Source organism: Protopterus annectens, chromosome 1.part1 (genome assembly GCF_019279795.1).
Source record: "Protopterus annectens isolate FY-2018-M chromosome 1.part1, PAN1.0, whole genome shotgun sequence".
NCBI lineage: Eukaryota > Metazoa > Chordata > Ceratodontiformes > Protopteridae > Protopterus > Protopterus annectens.
In genome coordinates, this window is record NC_056726.1 from 1,256,409,464 (window position 1) to 1,256,431,324 (window position 21,861).

The following is a 21,861-nucleotide window of genomic DNA, read 5'->3' on the forward strand; positions in this document are numbered from 1 at the left end:
GGGTTCCACCTGTGTCCCTCTTGGACAGGGGTAATAGGTACTGATCATGGAAATAAGGGTAGAACTTGGCTAGGCTTGGAAGGGTCTTAGGACCATTAGCCTAGTAACTTCTTATGATCCCATGTATTGGCTGTGTACTGCTTACATCAGAGTCAGCTTTGAACTAAAACTGTGTGAGCTGCTGCATTTGCAAGGTAAGTCCTGAACCTAGAGTGTATTCTTTAATATTATTATGGAATATCCTTGAGTTTCTTAACTTGGTACAGTAATCAGGTAAATGTTGTTGGATTTCTACAGAAACTACCTTAACATGTGACAGCATGGCACTAAATTTACTTATATGCTCTCATCAGTAACTCTTAGGCTTCAGGGATCAACAATTCAAACAATCATCTCTCTCAAAAGTACTGATGATCATTGCATGCTCTCAGTTTAGCACCATACCTTTGTACTGGTAAATCATTAAAGAGAGAAGTTAGAAAGTAATTAAACACATTGCAATTTCTGACTCACAACTCTTCCCAAGATCAAATAACAGACAGGATGCAGAACAAGGAGAGTAACAAGAGCATCATATACTTGTTTGTACCATAGCAGTAACTCACCTTTGTGTCCCACCCAAGGAACAGGCTATGCATGTTTGTGACATAAGAGTAACTGAGTTTTGTTCCCCCAAAAGAACAATGTACCCTTGTTTGTTCCATAAAAGTAACTCACATATGCTACCCCCAAAAGAAGAGTATATGGTTGTGTGCGCCATCCAACCTGGGCTTCAGTTGCTGGCAACTGCATGTATTGTTACTCCCCCAATTAATATCCTCACACAATTTAAGGCTAAAGATATTGAATGGCTTACACACCGCATGTCTCATGCTACTGGTCAGATATGTGATGAATTACCAGGAAACACAGAAATGTAAGACACCACTGTATATTTGCAAGCACAATCATAGCAGGTTGTATGCTCAGTAAGTGCACTACATCCAAATATAATAATGATAATTAAATGTACAAATGACAACTGATGGTTTGATAGCAGTGTACATTCTGCTGCCATTGGTTGTGTGAAGAATGACTTCAGTCCTTTGGTGCAATTTCTGTGGCAAAGAGGAATAAGGCATCCATCCTGTTTACTGAAGATGCATTGGTGTGAGAGTTCAAATCCCCAGCTATGTAGAAATATCTCATGTGTACTATCGTGTTTTACTGTGTACATACATTGGTTTTCCTCATTTTACACGTTCTCCTTTTTTTCAACTTTTTATTCCTATTACTTTTACCAGACAGCAAATACATTAAGGCTTCGCTGTGCTCATTTGGTTTGCGCAAAGGGTTGCACTATGGAAACAGGACAAACCAGACCACCTAGGAAGCAAACAGACACAGATATAAAGCAGATATATTCAATTAATGCTCTTGAGCATCACAAAAACTAGGTCTGGAGTACAGATGGAACTATCAGATGTATGCAGTGTAATATATAATATTGTGTGCTCTATCATGGACAGGGCCAGTTGGTGGTGCTCACAACCTCTCTCTGCTAAACTCAAATAAACAACTATGCTCAATAAGGGTACTTGTGTTGCTACACAGCTAGGCTTCTAAACAGCCTAGTTTTGTTAGTGCTGTTAGGCTACTAGCCTCATATAACTCAATGGAGCTATGTGTCTAGGCAGGCCTTCCAAACTGTTATGCACCACATGGTCTGCTAATGTCATCTATTATAAGTGTACATGCACTCTTGTATAGATCAGACTTGTGTCATGTAGTACCATTTTACTAGGCCCTTTCAGACATGTTATCAAGTACAGTATCCCCTTTGACATGCACCTAGCCAGAAACTTGCCCAAAGTGTTTTCTCACCAGAAGAATTCAGGGCATGAAAACAATGTCCTACACTGATCACCTAAAGTCTCTGTCTGTGTATTTATTATTCTATAGGCTACAGAGAGGGGATCTTTGCCTGTCTTACAGGAATTCCTCAGGCCCAGGCCTGATGGATCTGTTGCACATGCCCCCCCCCAAAAAAAAGAAACACCACCAGAATATACGATCAAGAGATATGAACTTCACTTGTGACATAAACAGAACATGATGAAGAGAAAAGATAAGTGTCCCAAAGGATCTCCATGCTATGAAGTAATCTGCCCATCCATGTAAAACACAGTTTAGCCATATCCCATTCATAGGTTCATAGGTAGGTACTAGGCTATAGGCCCAAGGGCCTAAGTAAGCCTAGCCAACAAGGTTCCCTGGCTTACGCCACCCAAGAAAGTTAATTTCCTGTGCCCTTGTTGAGCAAAGCCACAGAAGTGATCCCCAGGGTGTATTTCCTATTTCCCATCCACTCATCCAGATTTTTGTTGAAGAGTGCTAATGAGGAACTTTGCCTGACATAGATGGGTAGCTTGTTCCAGAGTATAGGAAGTCTCTGGAACATGAATCTATCCCTCCAGCATGTCCTGTTTATTGTGATGACAAAGTTTAGGTCCCTAGAGCATGTAGCTCGGAGGGATTAGGATTTCTTAAGGTGTAGCATGCCCAACAGCTCTGGGTTTAACATAGCTTTATATGTTAGGCAGAGATCTTCTTAGAGTAGGCGATATGCTACAGAGTAAAGCTGGAGTTTTCTAAGACAGTCAGTGTAGGGCATCTCTTTGAGGCCAGTAATCCTCCTTGTGAGGTACTTCTGTGGCCTTTCCAGCTGCTGCAGATGTCTTGTGAGGTACATTTCAAAAGGGGCATTGTACTCTATAATGGGTCTAATGAGTGCAGAGTTGAGGGGAACAATTACCTCTTTTTTCCTGGATGAGCACCCTTTTGTGACGAGGTGTGCCACATAGAAGGATTTCCTGACTACTGTGGAGATGTGATTATCAAAGGAGAGACTATTTATTTATTTATTTTATTTGCAGTTGTTTAACCAGGATAGTCCATTGGGCCTAAAGAACCCGTTTTCAATGGAGTCCTGGGGAGAAAACCTCCACATACAGATTATACAGAGACGATATTCCACATACAGATTATACAAAGGTTTTGTTACACACATAGTTTATATGAGAAATTGAAGAAAAAAAAAACATTGTAGAAATTCTGATTATAAGTTAGAAAAAATATCAACAAAAACAAGTGATACAAGCATAAAAAATTTTTTTTTTTTTTTGCTAAAAATTTCAGGGTACAAATAAGGAGTTGTATGCTAGGAGCCAGCATGAATTTGCTAGCTGGGATTTGAGAAAAAGGAAAGAGGAAAGTATTGGGATTAGAGAGTAGGTTATGAGGGATGTGAACAGGAGCATTCCCAAGAGGATGTTAAATGAGAGTGTAGAGATTTTTTAAAGGATGGCAGGCTTGCAATTGTACGAATGAAGGGGGGAAGGGAGTTCCATAGGCGTGCTAATGAGATGGACAGAAGGTTTTGTCCTGGAGGGTGTAGGGGTCTGTAAACTTCTAGGACTACTGTCCACCTGGGTCCCAAGGTCTCTTATCACACATTTGGCATTAAGTAGACTGCTGTTTATGTGGTAGTTCCTTGGTACAGAGTTTTTACCAAAGGGGATGACAATGCACTTTTTGGCATTGAGCTTGAGGCCATGCCTCTGACACCAGGCATCTGTCTCAGTGAGGCCCTTCTGTAGGATGTCCACATCATTTGGGGACTCGACTATGACTCCTAGTTTGCAGTCATCTGTGAACTTCATTAGCCAGAGGCCTTCTGTGTTAGCTTGTACTTCAGAGAAGTAGATACTAAACAGGAGAGGTCCCAGGACTGAACCCTGTGGTACTCCACTTGTCACTAGCTTGAAGTCAGATTTGGAGTCTGCAACTTTTACAGTATGGGTTCTGTCAGTGAGCCAGTTGGCAACCCATCTTGTGACATAGGAATTTATACCTACTTTAGTGAGTTTAGCTATAATTCCTGAATGGAGGATGGTATCGAAAGCCTTGGCAAGAACAAGATAGTCTGTGTGAACCACCTTACTCTTGTCTATGGCTTTGGTGACTGCCTCAAAGAAGTCAATCAGGTACAGAAGGCATGATCTGCCTTTCACAAACCTGAACTGGGTGGGGTCTAGAGTTTGGAGGCTACCAATGTCTTTGTTTATGAGTTCCATGATGATACATTCTATGGCCTTGCAGACCAGGCTCGTCAGGCTAATAGGGCAATAGTTCCCAGGATCAGTGGTGGCTCCCCCTTTGTGGAGAGGGATAACTGTTGCTGTGCACCATTCAGTAGGCACAAAGCCTGACATGAGACTATGATTGAACATGGTGCTTAGGTGGGGAGCCATTTCATTCTGAGGTTCATGTAAATTGCAACCTGGGCCATTGTCCAGTCCCATGGATGCTGTGTTTTTGGTTTTAGAGAGTGCAGCTTTTACCTGCAAAGATGTGGTTACAGGGACTCTTCATTCTTCCTGTATAGATATGGGCCCTTTAGGGGGTGAGAGGGGGGTAATTTTAGCACTGATCCTATCTGCCAGGATGTTGGCAATATCAGTTGGGTCTGTAATTTTCGTGCCATTGTGCTGTAACTCAGAGCAGATCTGGGTGTTGCCATTGAGATTCTTGACATAGCTATAGAATGCTTTGTGGTTGCCCTTAGAATCAGTGGCAATTTTGTTTTCGTAGCTAGATTTGATGATTTGATGGGAAATCAAAAATGTACCCATGGTCTTGCCACCATAACCCTTATGGACAGAGGCCATCAATAAGAAAATATTATCCTAACTAACACCTCCCCTACATATCCCTTAGTTACCTTTCTACTAACATGCCTCCCATAGAGAACATATCCCTCCAGCATGTTTTGTTTATTGTGATGACAAGGATTAGATCCCTGGAGCATGTGGCTCTAAGGGATTGGAATTCCTTTAAGTGTAGCATGTCCAACAGCTCTGGGTTTCACATGGCCTTGTATGTTAAGCAGAGATTGCCTCTGAGTAGACGATATGCGATGAGTATAGGTGATTTTTTTTTTAGACGGTCAGCATAGGGTATCTGTTTTAGGCCTGTGATTCTTTTAGTGAGGTATTTCTGCAGCCTTTCCAGTTGTTGCAGATGTCTTGAGAGGTACTTACCAAACGGGGCGTTGTATTCTATAATGGGTCTAATGAGGGATGAGTACAGTGGGACAATAACCTCCTTTTTTCTGGATGAAAAGCCCTTAGTGATGAGGCGTGCCACATAGAAGGATTTCCTGACTATTGTAGCGATGTGGTTATCGAACGCGAGACCACTGTCCACCTGTGTCCCTAAGCCTCTTATCACACTTTCGGTGTTTAGTGTACTGCCACCTATGTGGTAATTCACGGGTGCATGTTTTTTTCCCAAAGGGGATAACTATACATTTCTTGGCACTGAGCTTGAGCCCATGGCTCTGGCATCAAGCATCTGTTTCTGTAAGGCTCTTTTGTAGAATATCCACATCATTTGTTGATTCAATATTGACTCCCAGTTTGCAGTCATCTGCGAACTTTGTTAGCCTGAGTCCCTTAGTGTTGGCCTGTACTTCAGAGAAGTAGATGCCAAACAAGAGTGGTCCCAGGTCTGAACCCTGAGGTAATCCATTTCTCACTTGTAGTTAGTAAGCCAGTTGGCAACCCATCAAGTGACATAAGGATTAATGCCCAGCTTATTAAGTTTATCTATGATTCCAGATTGGGGGATGGTGTTGAAGGCCTTGGCGAGGTCCAGATAGGCTGTGTGGACCACCTTACACTTGTCCACAGCTCTGGAGACTTGATTCAAAGAAGTCAATCAGGATCAGGAGACAAGATCGGCCCTTTATGAACCCAAACTGCGTGGGGTCCAGTGTTTGAAGGTTGCCAATATTGTTATTTATAAGTTCCATGATAATATGTTCCATGGCCTTGCAGATCAGGCTCATTAGACTGATGGGGCAATAATTCCCGGGATCCAAGGTGGATCCCCCTTTTGGAGTGAGATAATTGTAGCTGTGCGCCACTTAGTGGGCACGAAGACTGAAGTGAGGCTATGATTAAACTTGACACTTAGGTGAGGTGGCAGTCCATTTTGTAGTTCATGTAGTACACAGCCTGGGATGTCGTCTGGTCCCTTGGATGCTGTATTCCTAGCTTTGGGGAGTGCGTTTTTTACCTGTGTGGCTGTTATTATCAGTATTGAGATGGGCCCTTTAGGGGGTGAGAGGCGGTGAAGTTTGCACTGAATCGATCTGCCAGGATATTGGCAATATCCTTGGGATAAGTATATTTAATGCCATTCTGTTGTAGCCCAGAGCAGATCTGAGCATTGCCATTTAGATTCTTGACATAGCTATAGAATGTCTTGTGGTTGTCTTTGGAATCTTTGTGAATTTTATTTTCGTATCTAGCTTTGGAGGATTTTATGAGGGATCTCAGCTTCTTACTGAGGCTGGTAAGGGAGTTTTTTGCATCCTGGGATTTTCCTCTTTTCTGCAACAGTTTCTTCCTTTTGTTGTAAAGTTTGTTTATGGCAAGGGACCACCAGATTGGCTTCCTTTTTCTGGAGGAGAGCATCTTGGTTCTATTGGGAATGGCACGATTCATGCATGAGTGGATGTGCTCATACAGTGCCTTAGTGTAGCATTCAGCAGTCGAACTTTCAGTTCCCGTCTGCATGTGTGTCATGAAGTTTGTCACTTCTGACTTGAGTAGCATGAAGTTGGCTTTGGAGAAGTTTTTTAAAGAGGTTTCCTTACTGGGGGTGGGATGTGGATGTCAAGGATGATTAGCTTATGGTCAGACCTGACCAACGAGGGGGTGACCATATGTGTGGAGCATTGATTTCCCATGTTGGTAATGACCAGGTCTAGGATATTGGAGCCCCTGGTAGGACTAAGGATTAGTTTATCCGGGGCATTGGAATTTATGAATTCCAAGAACTGTTGGGCAAAGGTGTTGGAACATGAGTAGTTTTCCCAGTTAATGGCAGGGTAGTTGAACTCACCCAGTATTAGGGTATTTGGCTGTATCTTAATATTTTCCGGTATGCTTAGAAAGGTGTAGTGAGAATCTTGGGGCATGGTGGGGGATCTGTAGCAAGCTACAATTTGGATTTCAGTCTTACCTAGTGTTAATTGCACTTGGAGAATTTCAGACGGATTGTGTTGGGCAACTAGCCTGGTGTTGTGAGTATCCTTGGTGAATATGGACACTCCTCCAACTTTAGTGTTTCGGTCCTCGTTTGGTGGCCGAAATGTGTGGTAAGAGTTGTAGCCTGGTATTGCAGGGGTACTCTCTGGAGCCTTGAATGAGGTCTCAGTTACTGCACAGATATTGATGTTCTCCATTTTTAGGAGTGTCTCAAGATTGTGCATTTTAGGTTCATAGGTTCATAGGTTGATACTAGGCTATTGGCCCTAGGGCCTATACAAGCCTAGCCATAACAATTCCCTGGCTATTTCTTCCCACAATATTTACTTCCCTTATTTTATTATTCCCTTATTATCCCTAATTTTGAGGTTTAGACTTCTAGCATTGAGTAGCATTATCTTCAGATTTTGCATGCTTGTACCTGTTATGGTGGTTTTGTCCTTTGAACCTTGCCTAAAAGGAGGCACTATAGGGGTGGTAAGAGCCTTAGCCAGTAAACTGAATCCCGGGGCAACAGGTGCAGACTACCTCTAGCAAAGCATCGTGATCTGTTGATCATGTTGCCCAGGCAGATAGATACTGGATCCCCTTTGAATGAAAGCAGAAGCTTAGCCAATTGTTGAAGTCAATCATTTTGTCCTTATACTATGGTATCATTCTGGGCAAAGGCAAAATGCTACTCAGGGCTAGGGTCATACCTGTTTGGGCCACATGATCCAAGCGAGCTTCCATGTCTCTTTTCATGTAGTCCAGGGAGGTACGTCTCAAATCATTCACTCCAACATAGACATTGACAGAGTCATATTTGTACTTGTTGTGGAGTGACTTGAGTGCATGCATTATGTGGAGGATCCTGGCACCCGACAGGCAGCTGACTGTAATTTTGTCCTTGTTCACCCTTGTGAGTGGGACATCAGTGTGCCTGACTATAGAGTCACCTATGACTAAAGTGTTGGGTACATTGTCTTGCCTTAGGGGCTGTTGTTGAGTGGCATACTGGTGTTCTGAGCTATGTGACCCTTTGGCTATGATTGGTGGTTTTTTTTGCGTTTCAGCTTTGGAGGTCCTTGCTTCTTGGGCAGGTTAATGTTAAGGGCCTCCACATATGTGGGTTTAGTGTGTCTATGTGTGGGTGTTGGTGGTGTGGATTTAGAAGGGCTATGTGTTGCTTGAGGTGTAGTGTGGGTGTTAACCTTCTCCTCTTGACTGTCTAGCACAATCTTGGGTGGAGAGAGATTTGCTTCCAGTTTGGCTATGTAAGTACATCTCTTGCAGGTTGTAGTGTTGGGTGGTAGGAGGAGAGGGTTGTTAGTGTACATGAGGCAATTGTTGCATTGCCCCAGTATGCCCAGATTCACCAGGTGGACAGGAGAAATCACCGGAAGCTGACCCTTGGACATGCCTGGTTTGGTTGTGATATGTGATATGTGGATCAATTAAAATCCCTGTTACTGTATTCAGCATTGTCGCCTCACAGTAAGACGCTGTCTGGTTCAATTCTCAGCTAGAGCGCCTTCTGCGTGGAGACATGCGTGAATGGGCGTACCTTTGTTGAAGGTTGTGCATCAGGGCTGGTAACTCGGCACATAAAAATCAACTACCAATCATTAGAGGTCCGGAGTTCCGCTGCTGCGACCCCTAACCAGGAAAAGCCAAAAGACACAACAACAACAACTGTATTCAGTTTCCTACTGATTACTGAGGAGTGATCTATGTCTCACCTACAAGGCAGTCTCTCACCCAGCCCTGATGGAAATGTTGCATATTAGCAAAACTAACTGTATGAGGATTACCCACTCCAAAGATCTAAACCTGATCTCTGACATGAATAGATTATGCTGGAGAAACAGACATGTGCCCCAGAGATTGCCCCTCTTTTAGGTTAGGCTTCCTATTCATGTGAAGCAGAGCCCTTCCTTGACCATGATCAAGTTCAATCTGGACTGATTGATGGGAAATCCCAAATTCACTCATAGGGGGGTTCCCATGTCCCTTATGGCCAGAGGCAAGCTGTAGAAACATTCAAAACCCCACTTACTGATCCTTGTTATATTTCCCCTAGGGAGAAAGTTGGGTAAAATCTGGGTAAAACTGGGTAGGCTTGTAAGGGCTCTTAAGCCTTTAGCCTAGTAATCTCCTATGAACCTGTGAACCTTGAGGAATGTGTGGCAAACAAGCCTTTTGTCTTTTCCAACACACATAGCTAGTTATCAGGGAAGACAGGGGGCATGGTTTAGCAAAACATAGCAATAGGAGGGCACTGTACTCATCTACAACAAGGGGGAGAGGAGGTGTAGCAAAGAGGCATCTGATTTCTAGTCAAAGCTGCTGCAGAATCACAGGTACCAGTTAAAAGTATACTGTTAATTGGCACATCACCACCTTAGTGGGTTTGTCTGTTTCTTTAAAATGCAATTGGCTGCTTCTTGGTAAGCTAATTGGTTATGCATGAATATTTGTTTATTTATGTATTTGTGTGTGTGTGTGTGTGTGTGTGTGTGTGTGTGTGTGTGTGTCCGCATGTGTATATATATATATATATATATATATATATATATATATATATATATATATATGTGTGTGTGTGTGTGTGTGTGTGTGTGTTTAATGTGCTGAACAATGTAATATTTCTATAGACTGTATAGTTTGATCTTTCTGATTAATAATCAGTTTTAAGTTATGTTGGCTCTATTTATACATTATATTGTTATATTTTTCTCTCTCTTCTTTAAAATTAATAAATGCAGTTAAAAACAAATGGAAAAGCTGCAAAGCAAATCCTGTTTCAATACATGCAGTGTGAAAAGCAGGAAGTACCTTTATGTTCTGATTCTGCACTTTTGAACTTTTTGGCTCAGTAGGTAAGGTGAAGTAGCGTTTTTTCCTCAGAACAGCGTGTTTTCTGTTTAGAATAATCTGACATCATACACGAACAGAGGAGCTGTGTTCAGAAAAAAATAGAGGTGAGGTAATGGACTAGACTAGAGCATCCCTTCACCAAGGGACTTGAGAAGGGTGTAAATGGGGTGCAATGCAGTTCCATAATGTAATACTATAATGCAAATGCAAAGTAGTATCCCAGCTAGAAAATGCAGTCCTCATCAAGATGTTTTAATGTTACTAAACTTGGCTTATTTTGCTCTTGTCAATCCAAATGAGCTACTTGACTGTTAGCAAATAAAAATGAACAACTGCTGCTTGTTCATAGCTTCATAGGTTTATACCAGCCTTAAGGTTAAGGAGTTTTGAAGAGCCTAGTGACACCAATCCTTGATACAGATGCATAACAAGGCTGAAGCAAAGGTGGCAGCTGCACCAGGTGAATAGCATTAGTAGGCATGATCAGGGAGTGCAGTTTCTGCATTTTTTTCTGTACCTCCATTTCTGAATGCTGACAGAAAAGCTGAGGGGCTAGATATCTAGCTTGGCAGTGGGGAATGGATCTTGGCATAAAGATGTGAGATTAATACAGTAAACATTATTTTTTTTTGCTCTTCGGTTGAAGAGCTGAGGGGGTGGGAAGCCAGGTAGATCGGCACTGGGCGCTAGATGAACCAGCTATGGCTGTGCTTGGCATTCAAAGTATATTAGTTACTCCTGGTAAGAAGACTGTTTTCACAGATATTAGAAATTAATTCATGATCCACTTCCAATTACCATCTGGTTTGAAAAATAGACAGAGTGTTATTTTAAAGTGCCCACAGACTTTATTCCAAAGGCAGAGAATGTGCTGGGATTTACACATCTAAAACCAGTGTATGTCATTGATCTTGAACAGAGGCTGAGTGAGGTCTTTTGACATGAATGTTAGACAGGTCATTTGTTCTGCAAAAGTGCAGAAGATTTAAAAGGGCAGTAGACTTTTGGTGCTTGAAAGGATAAACTGAGATCACTTCCAGGGATAAAAATGACACTGTGTGTAAATGGACAGGATGTTTCGTCCCTTCCAGGCAGCCTAGATTATGGAGCCCAGAAATTACTGGTTGGAAACCTCTGCGGTCTTTCAAGATGGTCAACGTCTTTGTGACATACATTACAAACAGGGCATTTTATTCAAGTACAGCTCCAATAAAGGAAAGTATAGAAAGGCAAAGACTGCATGGGACCTAGTCGAGACCAAGCAAGATAGAAGTACTAACCAAAACTGACACGCAGTAATTAAAAGAAAGACTGTTATCAACACAGGTACTTAAGTTCTGGATAACTGTGTCTCTCTTCTGAGGAATATTGGCAATGTAGTAAGAAGAGGGGTAGTAATTTACCCAAAGTCAGCTATATTACATTTTTGGCATTTAAAGTGAGCCCTTGACTAACACACCAGGCACTGGCATGGTCCATTCTTTGTTGGACTGTGAGTGCCTGAAGGAGATCCGACACTTGTATGCAATTTATAGTCATAAGCAAATTCACTTAGGTATAATCCTTTGGCATCTGCTTTTACTTCTGAAAGGCAATGGCTGAACAGCAGGTGGCCCAGGGCAGAGCCAGAACAGAGCCCTGTGTAAAAACCCCGGTGACACTACTCTGGCTAGAGAAAGTACCTTCCATCTTAACAATGTGGGTTCTATCTGACATCCAAATGGCAATTTAGCAGACTACTTATACAGTAGGTTTGCTATAAACATTTATCTATGGTATCACCAAGTTGAATAGTGTCAATTGGTGAGGTAAATGTACACCAGAAGTCCTGTCAAGCATTTATCAAGGGTTCAAAGAACATTCCAAAGAACTCAAATAAATATGGAAGGTGTGACCTACCTTTAACAAATCCAGATTGGTTTAGGTCAAAAGTTTTTATCTTTTATTTTTAATTGCTTTATTTTTTTGCACTCGTTGTGTTAAGTACCTGCTGATGATCATCCCCCCATCCCACCATATCTCTAAAGTGTCCCAAATATGCCAGAAAAGAAAAGAAAAGCATATTTAGGCTTAAAATAATGTGCTGCCATGAAATTAAAAGTGGTGTTTTGAATCATGATTTGTTTTCTCCCTTGTGAGACCTAGCGAGCAGTACAACAGGCACAACAGTGGACGTGATGAAGTAGATATATTTAATACAGCCCCATTACAAGAAATAGACTAACCCACTAAATTTAAGTTTGCACTGCATCTGATAGTGCACATTAGGTAGGGCTTTACTGGATATTTTGGCTTCCATAAGGCTGACTGAAAAATAAGGGAATAAGAGAGGTATGTCTGCTAGCGGGCTTATAAGCCACTTTTTCACAGCCCAGCTTCAAGAACTTCACCTTTTTATTAAATTTCTCCTGTGGCCGGATTTAACATCCTCATCATCATCATTATCATTGCCATTTCCCATTTTCTACATGAGTCGAGGTGTCACTGTTTACATCTCTCACAATTCAGTGCCATTCTTCTACCTACTTTGACAGACATGTCCGACTGTTGCAGGTCTGCTCTCTGATAATCCATCCATCTCTTTGCCAGACACCCTTATTTCTTCTTGTCTGTCTCAAATCTTATTTTATTTTGCATTTGTTTACCAGGTTTGTCTAATGGGTTTAGTAAAAAAAAAAAACTTTCTTAGCAGAGACCCAGTTAGAAAAGCTCCAACATAACACAGAAATTTTTAAGCAGACATTCAGTAATATACATGAACAGACTTTCAGTAATATAGATTAATAATTGCACATGCATTTGCTGATTAGATTACATTCATATTAAAGCTGAGGCAACATTTACAGTATAAAAGATAGATGTTGAATACTGAACATTTGAAGAGGTGTATTAGAGAGGTTGTCAGACAGACAATAGATCATGTGATTAATGTTTAGAAATTCTAAGACTGAAGGTGTGGGAAGGAACTAGGTAGGCCAGAGAATGTCAATATTTTACTTAATAGGTAGGGTGCAAATCAGTTTTAGAGACAACTTCATATATGGCTGTCATAAGGTTTATATTATTAGTATAGAAGTGGGGGAGTGCACTGTGACAACATAAAATATATAGGTGGGAGATGCTAGTAAACCTGTTGGGGTATTGCTGAAGACTGGTTGTGGGTAGGGTTACCAGATACCTGCAAACCCAAAGGAGGACACTGAAGGTCATAAAGGAGGAAAAAGCCATGATAAAGGAAGACAAAGGCGAATGCATCCTGTTCTGCTCACGAAATACAGTATAGTGCTGCTGCAAATAATTCAGAATGATTGCAGAACTTCATTAAACCCAAGATGAAATGCATCAGTCAGATTAAGAACCACTTCCTTCCCTTTTCATGTAATAGCTGATGGCATTGTAACATTTTATGGGATTTTGAAATACTGTACAGCTTTCATGCTTACATTTAATATTACTAATATGAAGTCATATACTTTATTTTCATGGGTGGGATGTTGGCTGCACATAAAAGGCCTCACATATATTTATCTCAGGAGCAAGTTTGTTTTCATCTGCTAACATCCTACGTACATATGAAATCAGATCCTTTATTACATGTAATATGGACTGAACCATTTATAGGGAGTTTGTGTATGTGATCTTATTCTAAATTTCCATTGGTATATTGTATAAGCCAAATTTGAATTTAATGGTGTAGATATACTGAGAAAAAAAATGTGGGCAGTTTTATTTTATTCATTTAATTTAATTCCACAGCAAAAACACTATTGAAACTGTAGTCAAACAATATGCCTCTATTTGCTCAAGTGAGACTAATTTCTACTGTCATTTCAGGAATTCTGCAAATGACATTTTTTTTATTTTAAAAGTAGTTTGGGATGCATTGGTGTCAGTAGCGGCCTTAGATCAACTGGTGCCCTAGGCAAAAGGGCTCCACGGTGCCCCACCACACCACCTGGTGACCCATCTTGGTCTACCTACACCAAATAAATACTGGAAAAGTGCCCCTGCTAGAGTGGCACCCTAGGTGGCTGCCTAGTTGGCCTATGCCTATGCCTAAGGCCGGCTATGATTGGTGTGGCCTGCACTGATTTTGTGAATATAAGCTGTAGCAGTTGTGTTTTGTTGAAAGTGGCATTTGCCATTTCTCTGTGGTTCTTCAATGGTGGAATTTTTGTACTTGAGTAAGAGGCTGTGAGGAGTGGAAGGAAGTATGCCACTTGTCATTTTTTTTATATATTTAGCTATAGCAGTTCTAGCTGTTTTGTTTCATTCACAATTCTCAATTTTTTTACATTGCTTTATACAACAGAGAGTGGCAAACATCTGTGATAGGGAGATCTAATTCTGAAAATAGAACAAATTGTGTTAGATCTAATTAGAGATAGTTACGTTCTGCACACTGCTGTCTGTAACACCAGTAAAAACATTAAAACACAAGGACACGACAGCACAAAGTTGTTGTTAAAGGAGCAAATAACCAACAAAGTGGTACCACAAAGGAAACAGTTTTATTGATTAAACAAAAAAATAAAACAGTTTAGTGTTCAAAACTTTCCATATATATTTTGTCCCATGCAAACATATAAGGGACTTCATCAGAACGGAATTATACTCCTCTTATAAGTGCTTTTATACCCTATGTCACATATTACAATTATTTCATTTGATAATGTTTAGAAATTATTTAAAAAATTAACGTAATGACAAAACTGCATTTAATAAAACAAACATGTACTGGAATAAAACCTGTTGTTGAAAACAATTATCTAACCCCTGTTAAAACATGACAGGAATTAATGCATTAGGTAGAAAATAAAAAATAGGTCTGTACAACTGATGTACAAAATGGCAAACCACCTGAATCATTCAAGTCAAATATGAATTATAAAAATTACAAAGTTAATATATCCAACAAACATGTTAAGAGCATCAAAACTATTGATGTTAAAAATAATATAAGTAGATAAATTAATATTAATTCTATGACAAACAATATATTATACTGTACAAATGCTGTAATAATTTGGCAGCTCTTAACTTTTAGGATAGGTGTAATAATAACGTTCTCATTAATAGCAGAAAACAAAGTTGTGTTGAGATACAATGCCAGTATAACTGCTTGTATTCTGAGTTGGTCTCCCATGCTGCTGACTGACACAGAGGGCAACTGGACTGCTGTACAATAACATTTCAATGCGTAATTACATTAAGCTGGTAGTTTGCTAATAAGTAAAACGCATTTAAAATCCGTATTAATTTAGAGGCTTGATTGGAAGTATCTTATAGCAGAGTAGCAGAAAAGAACCTCCTCCACTTACATACATACATAATTCAGAGAAACATTACTAGTACCCCACTAATCTTTGATGCAGATTTTTTTTATATATACCTTCCTTCTTTGTTTCTGCTGCTTATGTTACTTTGCTTGTGAGCAGTATCTTTTTCCTAACTGCACCTGGCCCATATGAAAGAAAGTCATCATCAACAGCCCATAAAACACACAGACCACAGGAATCATCTGGTTCCGTTGACTCTGCCAGTGTATTAATAAAGGAAAATCAACCATCCCCCAAAACACATCACCTCCCTAGTATCTGGTAACCCCTGCCAGGTTATAATACTTATAAAAAAAAGTCATCAGTGGACCTTAAAAGCTTCACACATAGTATTAGTATCTGGTTGGCCCTGCCTGGAAAATAAAAAGTACTTACCTTGAACAAACATCAATATGACGGTTGACCCCTGTTTCTCCACTGTCTTGCTCTCTCACTCGGAACTAAAGCATGGGAAGAGAACGAGAGAGTAACGGGACTAATAAGCAGCTACATCATGTATACAGATTACTGCTCACGTTGCAGTCCTGTCAGCCACAGTCCTATGACATGAGCTGCCTTTGTTATGATGTACCTGAAAGCTGGACATTTTTGCCTTTTTAGACAATGCCTGCTGGATAGAGGACACAAAGCTGAAAAGATGGACATGTCCTCCTTTTGCCAGACATCTGGTAACCCTAGTTGTTGTGCATATGATTCTGAATGAAGAAAAATGGCTTGATGATATAGCAGGAAAATAGTGGCTTTCGTCTTTGAGATATACAGCAGCAGATTTATTGTTTTGATAGATAAAGTTTTATTTGTGTTTTAAATAAGTCTGCATTCTGAATTGATTTCAGTGGCAATGAGATGTGATAACATAGTTTCACTGCACTTTCATCTGAATATAGAGATTCATCTGCATTAGATTATTTAGTTATAGTGTTTAGCTATTTTCTCTAAAAAAATTCCAATGAGAAATCTTCTTCACCAGATTGTCTTCTGCTTTCCTGCATTTGTCCCAGAACCATTGTAATTTGTTCTCTGCTACCCCCCTCTGCAGCTGGAGGTACTTGGCCCTCTGCTATGATGTTCTCATTTCCATAAATCACAAGCACTTTATTGTTTCCATTATCTCTAGTTTACTCAACTGCCCTGCCTTCAGAGCCCAGGTCTCTGTGCCATACAGTAGTACTGATCACACCACCATTTTATACACCTTACTTTTCAGCATCTTTGGCACACTTCTGTCACATGCTACCTCTGACATTCTGGGCCAGCCCCTCTGATTCTAGCACTGACCTCCTCATTCAGACTTCCCTTCTCCTCAACCATCCCTGCCAGATACTTGAAGCTGTTTCCTGTTCCACTATGTCTCTTCTCTCTCAATTTCAGCTACATCTGATTTCCTCCATTTGCTGCCACTACAAAGATCATATTTCTGTTCATTTTATCCTGTGTGCCAACAGTTTTTCATTCCATTTTCCTATAATTTACTAAAGTCCATGTTCAGAGTCTGCCTTTAATTCTGCATCCTCTACATACAGCAGATTTGTTGGTCTGACACCTCTGAGCTGTTTGTTAACATAGTCCATCACCAGTATAAACAGCAGTGAGCTCAGAGATGAAATGTGATGTACAACCTTTCCAGCTACAAACCCCTCTCTGGGTCCAAAGGTTGTTCATATTCGTGTCATTGGGTATTGTACATAGTCTGCACTAATTCTACCAAAATTTCTGGGGCTTTTGACCATTGCAAGATTGCCTAAATCAACTTTCTTGACAATGCGTCATATGCTTTCTCCATGTTTAAGAATTCTCATTTAGACACTTTCTTCATCAGTAGCTTCTTCGCAACTGTCTCACTGCAAACAGTGGCTCCACTTCTGCTGCATCCTCATCTGAATTCAAACTGCACATCATTCATTTTACTTTCCACTTATCTGCATGTTCATTCATCATTCACCCTCTCCAGAGCTTCCATGCAGTGTGACAGACGTTCGATACCTCTATACTGCCCGGTGTTATGAATGCCGTCTCTGTTCTTGTACACTGGCACTTATGTGCTTATTGTCCAGTCATCGGGAATACACCTTTCTCTGCACACTGCAATGAATACCCTCAGGGGCCATTTCTGTCCTAACTCATCCAGCAGCTTCATTATAGCTGTCATGACCTCATGACCTCATCTGACCCTAATACTTCCCCCGTCTTCCTTTTCCTTAGTGCTGACCTTATTTCTTCTAAGCTGGGCTCCTCTTCTTCTTTCAACATAAGCTGTGAATGGGGGCATACAGCTTTGGTAGGGTTTTCCTAATTCAGAAGCTGCTAGATGTATTCCTTCCATCTGTCTTTAATGACCTGTGGATTGGTGAGCAGGTTGTTGCTGGTATCCCTTACGAATGGTGTCTGACCATCCTCTTTGCCTTTCTGTCTTTGTTTTGCACCTTGATAGTTTCCTTTGTGACATCAGCTGACTTTCCAGACGTTGGGGGAGTGCCTCTAATGCCTTTTTCTTTATTATTGCAGCTTCTGTCTTGGACTCTTGTTTAGCCAAGCAGTATTCTTTCTTAGCCTTGTCTAACATTTCTGTCTCCTACTTCTTCCTGCCTGCCTTTTTTCTTTTGACTTCCTGGACTTCTGCATTCCAGCACCAGCTTTCCTTATGTACCTTATTTCCATACCTGGCTTGGCTGCATATCTGTTTTATGGTCTTCACACATGCAGTTTTGAGGCCATTCTTCTTCATCTTAAACTATTTCTTCTTCTTCTTCCTGAAATGCTAAAGCCCTGAGTATTTCTTTAAACTTTTGTGAGTTCACTCCAATCATCGTCCAAGTCTTCAGCCTAGTATCTGCTGACATAAGAGCCTTCTCTGACCAGTGCATACATCTCCCTTACTGGACCATGTATTGGTCATGATCAAGCCATTTGCCAGGTAGAAGTCTAGACAAACACTCCTATATTCCTGTTGCCCCACTCATGTGGATCCAGGCTTTCCTAACATCCTGTTCTGTCTGTTCTGATACGTGCTTTAGGTCCCCCATTATCAACACCAACTCATGTTCTCCTGCTTTATCAACTCTTAGCAGAGATTCTAGATGACTAGAGGCTTTTGAGATCCCCAAAACAATAAGTTGCCTGTTTTTTTTTTCCCTTGATTATACTATTTACTGCATTTTTTATTGTCTTCTGCTTATGTGATACTGTGTTTTAATATTGTAAAGTAATTGCACTGTTTGCACTGTATTTGTCTGCCTTATTGTGTCTGTTAAATTGTATTGTGTTGCTGTTTTCACTGTTTGTAAAGCTTTTTTTTCTATTTTAGCTGATTGCAAAGTAATTGTTGCTACTTTTCACTGTTTTCTAAGCATCTTTTCAGTTTGTTCTGTTTTCCCACCAAGCAGTGTTTTAAATAGCCTATTTGTTTGCTGTTTAAAACATTCCTTAGTGTTTTTGCTGTTTTTTCTGCTGTTAAAAATATTTTTTAGTGTCTTACTGCTGTTTTTCTGCTGTTTAAATCATAATAGTTTTAATGTTTCCTGCTTAAATTACTGTAGGTAGCAGCTGTAGCATAGACCAGATACAGGTTTGGGTTTTCTGCATCTGGGTCTTTTTGCAGTGGCTGCTGTACTCTGAGCACATTTTTCAAGCCCTGATTAGAGTGGGCCCTACTGCACCTTTTTGAAAGAAGTGAGATGATTGGAACCTGTCTGGTGAAGGGTGACTGATCTAGGCTTGGAGTAAGCACTCTCACTGGTTCTTTTGAACTTTTTACAATTTTTTTTTAAAAGTTTTTAGCTTCTAGTCTTTAAAGTCCCATATTTGAGTGGGTTCCTGCTTGAACTTGACCTATCTGAGTATGTGTGCCAGGCAGGTATCTCCCTAGCATTAAGCAGCATATTACCCTCACCTAGAATGATGCCATAATATAAACACAAAATGATCAATTTCAATAATTGGCTTTGATTTTGGTGTCATTCCAAGGGAAACCAGTTTCTGTCAGCCTGGGATGACATGCTCGACAAACCTCGCTGGTTTGACAGAGACATCTTGCATCTCACACCACTAGGCTTTTGGCTGCTGACAAAAGCTCTTGCCTCAACCCTTAGGCAAGGTCTCAAAAACAAAACTGCTGACATGAAATTTGCCAGTCATAACAAAATAAGAGTTATGCTGCTAAACATTAGGAGCTTAAACCAAAAGCTGCACACCCTGGAAGTACTCCTGTCACTGGAGGATGTAGATACCTGTGCAGTCACAGATACCTGGTTCAAGGCCTCAGACAGTACCCCGGCCCTGCAAGGCTACAGTGCCTTCCACACCTTCAGGCCACAAAATAAATGTGTGAGAACTAAAGGAAGCAGTGTTTCTATCTATATTAGAGATAAATTCACTTCTCAACTAGTTAGACAGGACAACGCCATGGAGTTATTCCAAGTTCAGATTTCTGTAGGTAAGGCTACCCTTCAAGTCATAGCTAGGTATAGATCCCCTTCCATGGATTATGATGTGCATGAGGCCTGCTTGACCAAGCTGGTGTCAATCCAAATATTGCTAAACACTCTGGTCATGGGGAATTTCTTATACCACCATCAACTGGAAAACCTACTCTAGCCCGAACTAACCAGTAGAAAACTTCCTTGACTTTGTTAAATCAAATGCCCTGGAGCAAATTGCTCAAACCCCAGCAAGAGGAACAAACACACTAGATCTGGTTCTTACTACCATGACAAACAGATGCACCACCATGACTGTCGGATGCTTATTAGTTAAATCTGACTGCACATCAGTCACCTTCAAACCTGCATTAACACTAAAACTCACAAAGGATGATGTCAGACTAAAAAACTTCACCAAGAAAAATTATACCCTCCTAGGGGAAGGAATAAATGCTTTCCAGGCTTCACCCCCAGCTGGAAGTGGTATCTACACCAAAGCTTACATTAAAGCACTGTACAATCACTTGTATAAGTGTATAGACTTGGTTGTTCCAGACAGAATTGAAGCCAGAGCCCCAAGTAAAAATAAGCTGCCCTGATGGACATCTAGCATCAACCAACTATACAAGAAATGATAAACTCGTATGAACAAACTTTAGAAATACAAAAAGAGTGCTCAGCAGCCAATAAAGTCACAAAGCCTTAACGCGATTTTATTAAAACAAGAAATAAATAGCGTTTTCGCTACTGCACCAGTGTAGCTTCATCAGAGGCTAAAAACACAGAAAAAAGGCGCCAACTAGAATTTATACTACAGGCAGCCTTGTTAAAATCAGCTGTTGTACGTAGTACATCACTTCCTTAAAGTAATTGGATATTTTCAAAACAATGTTTCTTAAAGAACACTTTCAACAACCATCTAAAGTAATGTTTCCTACCCTTCCAATAATAACAAGTACATTTGAAATAAATGCATTTAAAATGAAATAATATACATATATGTATATATATTTCACACACACACTCACACAAATACACGTACTTATATATATGTGTGTGTGTATAAGATTTTTCATACTAAGATAAAAAATTGTAATAAAACAACCAAGTATATAACACCAATAACAATTTTATGTGCAAAAGTATTGTACTGCATATTTGACAAAATTGTTTTATCTATACTGGACATAATAAATCTGATTTAATCCCTATTGTAATTAAATTCATATTATAATTAATCAGCGTAGATAGGACCTATATTTCAGCACAGGGGCTATATTGCAGCTCTCGTTTAAGCCTGGCATGTTAAAGGCATCTAACTTGAGCTGCCAATGTAATTCTAAAATTTCTAATAGTAAAGAAATAGGTCCTCCCCTGATAGACTTCTGTTTACAGTCAATACCCATAAACACGAAGTTATGCCCATAATTAGATTCCACATGTTTGGCAAGTGCGTTCTCACTTTTTTTATTCCTAATGGCATATATATGTTGATATATGCGCTCTCTGAATTTTCTATCAGTTTTTCCGACATAAAATGCCGGGCAACATACACAGAGAGCAACATATATAACAGATTTTGTATCACAATTTATTCTACAATTTATCCAGTATTTTTTATGACCTATACTAAACGAACTACCAGTTCGCAGAACATGGCACCAGTTACAAGACCCACAAGTGAAACACCCTTTTGTTCTTTGGAGAGCTTGGCTTGATACATTTGTTTGTAATAATTCTTTAATATTATTACCTCTCCTAAATGTAATCCTTGGTTTGTTGCCAAGTTTCTCAACCAACAAAGAATTATTGGTGATGAAATACCAATTCTTGACGATAATATCTGATATTTCTTTTGAATTCAAATTAAAGACAGTAGAAAAGGACAAAGTAAAGTCACTTCTAGATTCCTCAGTCACAGTGACAGGACTAAATCCTGTACCTATCACCTCCATTAGAGTGCCTTGTTCACTTGGATTTACAATTCTGTGATCAAATATTAAGGGGCAGATAATCCCATTCCTTCTTTTGTTAGAAACTTCTAATATTATTTCTTCTATAACTGAAGATGGATAACCCCTGTCCAAGAAAAATTCGGTAAGGACAGTGCATTCTTTCTCAAAGTCTTTGAGTTCACTACACATCCTA